This window comes from Pseudoliparis swirei, chromosome 8 (assembly GCF_029220125.1).
Source record: "Pseudoliparis swirei isolate HS2019 ecotype Mariana Trench chromosome 8, NWPU_hadal_v1, whole genome shotgun sequence".
NCBI classification, from domain to species: domain Eukaryota; kingdom Metazoa; phylum Chordata; class Actinopteri; order Perciformes; family Liparidae; genus Pseudoliparis; species Pseudoliparis swirei.
The window spans coordinates 2,251,840-2,258,258 of record NC_079395.1 but is presented as its reverse complement, the minus strand read 5'-3'; the positions used below and the strand labels follow the sequence as shown (position 1 = coordinate 2,258,258).

The 6,419-nt window shown below is 44.3% G+C and overlaps 1 pseudogene; it reads left to right on the top strand.

Moving 5' to 3' along the window:
* Positions 1-2,430: 2,430 nt before the first annotated feature.
* On the top strand, positions 2,431-4,432 carry LOC130198218 (tripartite motif-containing protein 16-like; annotated as a pseudogene).
* Positions 4,433-6,419: the final 1,987 nt, after the last annotated feature.

The following is a 6,419-nucleotide window of genomic DNA, read 5'->3' as shown; positions in this document are numbered from 1 at the left end:
AGACGGACTAACAAGGGGTCTGACTGGAATAAGCACCCCCAACTCAGGGAGGAGCAAGAAGCCACGACATCCTGAGGAGCTGCCCCGGACCTGCATCTGGTTCAACAACCATTTCACCAAAAGATGGCTGGGATGTTTTTATTATTGGCGACAACATCATTGAAGAGGTTCTGAAATACGCCAATTTAGAGGGATGAAGAGCAGCAGCAGCAAAAGAGAAAGAGTGGAGGTGAGTGGACGAAGCAGGAGTCGTGGCTTTTGTATATACGGGCAAAATGCACTCTACGAACTTTAATGAATCCGTCTTTGTGCTTTCTCGCCTCAGTTCCATCTGGACCTTTCTCCTGCCTGACATCCACCATGGCCTCCAGAGGTCGTCAAGTCGCTATCACGATGGCCCATTCCATTCTTTCCTCTCCTTCCATCAGTCGACCATATCCGACGCTGCAGTTATTACTCGTCTGAACTTCTTGTCCTTATTCTGCTCACCACCCAAATGACAGGAATCAGTTCGATCAGACGAACGTGTTGTGACCCCGTTACGTCGTAGGAGAGAAGAGACGAGGAGTCCAGCCTCAACCCACTCACACACAGCCCCACGACGTCAAGGTCTCCATGAAGCTGGACCGGTTGCTTCTCCAGAACTCCTCACACGGCTCAGGCTCCCCGTCTCCCTCCAAGGACAAAGTATTAAGGGCCGTGCTCTCGCCGGCCTTCCCGCTCTCGAGCAGAAAGAGAACAGCTGCCCCCTCTTCACGGGTCGAAAGGTCGAAAGGTCGAAAGGTCGCCGTGAAGATGAGACGTTGAGCCGGTGAACCTCATGATTGCAGCAAGCGAAGAGGAGCGGAAGCAGCAGAGACGAGTTGTCCATCGGACAACAGAGACTGCTTCTGTACGGAGAAAGTTAAACTATTTGACAGTCAGAAATTCAGAGGGATGGAACTAAATTCTGCCGTTCCAAGTGTGTGAATCTCCTGGAGGATCCGGTGAGTATTGCCTGTGGACGTAGCTGCTGCGGCATGAACTGTCTTGAAACCCACTGGAAGAGCCATCAGTCCAGCAGAGCTACACTGAGGCCTGACTGGGTGAACAACACACCATGTTAGCAACAACCAGAGGCCAGGACCAGAGCTGGACTCTGAGAATACTCTCAAGAAATCACACAGACACAACCAACACACATCTGGTGTTAGAGTACAGGAAGAGAAAAGCAACATGAATGTGTTTTCAACAGAAGTATTTTCATTTACTTCATGTGTTCAGTCCCTCAGTGGAGAACGTGTGACTCGACGTTGGTAATGGGAGGTAGAGAGGAGGAGGAGCTTATGTGGCAGTGTTTTTAATGGAGACATTATCTCTATGGAGCTTGATAGCCCCCCCATCAAGCCATATACGTGTTCCTTCGCCTGCAGGTCTAAAGGTCTGAGGATAAGTAGAGATAAGATGTCATGAGATGAGGGAGCTGATCTGACATTCACCAAAGCAAGTGTCTCCGTTTCTGTCATGGTGGTGTGATTTAAGTCTGCAAACATTCCTACTGAGCGTGTTCTTGAACAACATGAACTTTTCTTCTGATGACCTTATTAGGAGGTAAATACTGAAAACATGAAGCAGCACTCACTTCAACCTGAGTGCACCACTGACGTAGAACTGATGGAGGAATGCATAATGGGAGAAAAAAGAAAAATGACCTTCAAAATAAAAGCTCAGGATTTTTTTTTTCTTACATTTTTTGAAGAAAAGGCGATCACATGACTTTCAATCCGTCCCGGGCCAAGTGACATGACGTGGCGGGTGTTTGACACCTGTGATTTAATACATAAATAAAAGTGCACAAACAAGAGATGAAACAATGTGGTGATGAACTGGACCGTCGGGGAGGTCAGTGTAGAGTTAAATAAAAACATAAAGTATACAGTCACACAATGTGTTGGTCATTTAGGAGTCACTCCCACTGAAACTAAATAAAATGTACCTGTTGACAGCAACAATAAAAGGCCCATGATAAGATGGCTGCTCTCTCACTGTGTGCTCTCTCAGGTGTGTCTGACTACAGGAAGAAAGGCCCAGGTGAGCTTCCCACCCCCTCCCACTTGGAGCAATCATCAACGCCTGAGGAGCCAAGAAATATGTTAAAATGAAGAAACAGAAGTTAATTAAAACATGAAGCAGGTTGTAACAGAGTCTTTGTCTGTAAATGAGGAACAAAGTTCACATTCACAGCGCCGCTCCTCCAGGAATGAACCAGCTTGATAAGCCCCTCCCTCTTCCTCCTGCTCTCAAACGTAGACGGCTCCCCCTTATCAAGCCATATACTTGTTCCTTCCCCTGCAGGTCTAAAGGTCTGAGGATAGGTATAGATAAGATGTTATACAATGAGGGAGATGATTTGTCATTCACCAAAGCAAGTGTTCCTGTTCAGTCGTTGCTCCTGAGAGGTGAAATGGAGCAGAAAGGAGTTCAGCTGGATCGGGAAACCTTCTCTTGTTCCATCTGTCTGGATCTCCTGAAGGATCCGGTGACTATTCCCTGTGGACACAGCTACTGCATGAACTGTATTAAAGCCCACTGGGAGGAAGAGGAGGGGAAGAAACTCCTCAGCTGCCCTCAGTGTAGGCAGACCTTCACACTGAGGCCTGTCCTACTGAAGAACACCATGTTGGCAGTTCTAGTGGAGCAGCTGAAGAAGACTGGACTCCAAGCTGCTCCTGCTGATCACTGCTATGCTGGAGCTGAAGATGTGGCCTGTGATGTCTGCACTGGGAGGAGACTGAAGGCCTTCAAGTCCTGTCTAGTGTGTCTGGCTTCTGACTGTGAGAAACACCTCCAGCCTCATTATGATGCACCTCCATTAAAGAAACACAAGCTGGTGGACCCCTCCAACCGGCTCCAGGAGAACATCTGCTCTCGTCATAAAGAGGAGATGAAGATCTTCTGCCGTACTGATCAGCAGTGTATCTGTTACCTCTGCTTAATGGATGAACATAAAGGCCACGACACAGTCTCAGCTGCAGCAGAAAGGACCGAGAGGCAGAGAGCTGGAGGGGAGTCGACTCAACATCCAGCAGAGAATCCAGGACCGAGAGAAAGACCTGAAGCTGCTCCATCAGGAGGTGGAGGCCCTCAACCTCTCTGCTGATAAAACAGTGGAGGACAGTGAGAAGATCTTCACTGAGCTGATCCGGCTCATGGAGAACAGAAGCTCTGACGTGAAGCAGCAGGTCAGATCCCGGCAGAGAACTGAAGTGAGTCGAGTCCAAGAGCTTCAGGAGAAGCTGGAGCAGGAGATCACTGAGCTGAAGAGGAACGAGGCTGAGCTGAAGCTGCTGTCACACACAGAGGATCTCAAGCAGTTTCTACTCACTACCCTCACTGTCACCAGCTGAGTCTACACACTCGTCCGGCATCGATATCCGTCCTCTGAGACACTTTGAGGACGTGACGGCGGCTGTGTCAGAAGTCAGAGATAAACTACAGGACGTTCTGGGGGACAAGTGGACAAACGTCTCACTGGCAGTGACTGAAGTGGACGATTTACTGTCTCCTTCACAAGCAGAGCCCGAGACCAGAGCTGGATTCTTAAGGTATTCATGTGACATCACTCTGGATCCAAACACAGCAGACACATATCTGTTATTATCTGAGGGGAACAGAAAAGCAACATGTATGAGTGAAGAACAGTCTTATTCTAGTCACTCAGACAGGTTCACTTCATGGCGTCAGGTCCTGAGTAGAGAGAGTCTGACTGGACGTTGTTACTGGGAGGTGGAGTGGAGAGGAGGATCAGTTTATGTAGCCGTCTCATACAAGAATAACATCAGAACAGGGAGCATGGATGAATGTGTGTTTGGATACAATAATAAATCTTGGGCGTTACGTTTTCTCAAAAACAGTTTTATATTTTTTCACAACAAAGTCCAAACTCCCATCTCTGGTCCTCAGTCCTCCAGATTAGGAGTGTACCTGGATCACAGAGCAGGTATTCTGTCCTTCTACAGCGTCTCTGACACCATGACTCTCCTCCACAGAGTCCAGACCACATTCACTCAGCCTCTCTATGCTGGACTTAAGTTTTATTCTTCTGGAGCCACTGCTGAGTTCAGTAAACTCAAATAGACAGAAGTGAGTTCAGGGACATCTGGTTAAAGTCTGTGTTTTAAATCTTAAACTTATTTTGTTTCCATCATCGTCGCTGAGCAGACTTTTCTTCACCTGTCAATCAAACCTTGTGGGCGGGACTTGTCCATCTTCTCCTTGTTGTTGTGTAGGTGTCTGAGTTCCTGTAGGTGGCGCTCCTTCCTGTGTGTGTTGAGTCATGGAGGCTCTCACTGCTCATGATGCTCTTTGTTTACCTGAACTCATATTTATCTGCAGGGAAATGTAAAATGCTCTGAGCTCTAAATGTTTGATGAATATTGTTATTGATGTATTCTTTAATTTAAGTTTCTCTTCCTCTGCATGTGTCTTAAAGAGAGAAAGCACCAGAGCTTCTTTATCGGAGGTATTTGATTCTTCTATTAATATATTTGTGTTAAATAATAGAAACTAAATATTGTTGTTGTTGTTGTTGTCTGAATCAAGATACACATGATGTACTGTGTTGAATTATAAAATAAAGTATCATAATCAATAAGTAAATCTTTCATTATTCTTTTACATAACTGAGATTCTGGTCAAACTGGTTCAACAGGTTCACATGATGAATAAAGTATTTCTTGATTCAAGAATGAACAAAGTACTTTCTTCTTGTCTCATTTTCAGTGTTTCATATGAAGCTAATGTATAAAATATAGGGCTGTCAATCGATTACAAAAAATAAACTAATTAATCGCACATTTTGAAATTCATTAATCGCGATTAAAAGTTATTTTGTTCTTTTTAAAGACAAAACGTCACACAGAGCTGTGCTTCAAAGAGGCTCCTACCTATAAAGTGCCAGCGAGGTATTTAATATTGTGGATGATAAATTGTTTCTTCAGTGAAACATCCAGATAAGTAAAAAAAAAGAAGTATACAGGACTGTCTCAGAAAATTAGAATATTGTGATAAAGTTCTTTATTTTCTGTAATGCAATTAAAAAAACAAAAATGTCATGCATTCTGGATTCATTACAAATCAACTGAAATATTGCAAGCCTTTTATTTTTTTTTATATTGCTGATTATGGCTTGCAGCTTAAGAAAACTCTAAAATCCTATCTCATAAAATTTTAATATTTCCTCAGACCAAGTAAAAAAAAAGATTTATAACAGCTGAGTGTTTGTCAAGGCTCAGGAAACCCTTGCAGATGTTTCGAGTTAATTAGACAATTCAAGTGATTTGTTTAATACCCTACTCGTATAATTTTTCATGATATTCTAATATTTAGAGATAGGATATTTGAGTTTTCTTAAGCTGTAAGCCATAATCAGCAATATTAAAAGAATAAAAGGCTTGCAATATTTCAGTTGATTTGTAATGAATCCAGAATGCATGACATTTTGAAAATCAAGAACTTCATCACAATATTCTAATTTTCTGAGACAGTCCTGTATTGAGACCCCATTGGTCCTGTCATCTTTAACATTGAACAGCAGCAGAACCAGTGGCCTTGGTAAACTGACTGACATTCAAATATGTCACGTCTCTGGAGGCTGGGGGCATTTTATACATTTTACAAAAAAATGTAAATTCACCTTTTAAAGGCTTTTGCATATGACACACACCCCCACGTTTTATACATCAAACATTCCAGACCAATCTCAGCTCTATTCAATGAGGCTCAGTTGTCCTCGCGCGGTGTTCTCTGCTCTCTGACTGACAGGCTGCTAATGAGCATCACCTGTGAGGTGGGAGGTCCTTTGTGATCTACTGAGTGTTCATTGATTGTTTTTTTCGCTAAATGTTGACAGACAAACGGATTGACCAATCACGGTGAAGGTTTCGTGTGACGTTTACGGTCTGCAGCTTCATGGTCTACCACTTGTGCTACAGCTGTCTCAAGTGGAACACGACAACAGGATCTGACATGAAATGCCGAGGCAGCGAGCAACCAGTAGTGATGATGAATACCGTCTCCTGTTATTCTCCACGAGCACGAGGGCTCAGAGGCGTAAGCTTGACTCCTCTTCACGTCGACATGCAACATGTATTTTAAAGCTAGACTACAAGTATAATTCATATGTGGAGGTCAGAAGTTGTTCAATTACTCCATGAATAATTCCATGATCTCACACATTAATATTGTTGCCACAGACCAAGAAACCAGTTTGTAGAACAGGAAGTTGGCAACCAGCCAGACTCAGTTGGTAAGTGTGGGCGTGTCCACGTTGGTTGTTGCTCGTTCACAACCCTCGGCGATGACGTCATCACTCGTGTCCTCGGGTGGTTTCACAGCGTCTCCACTCAATGACTGCGGCTCATTGCGGCTCACTCCTTTGT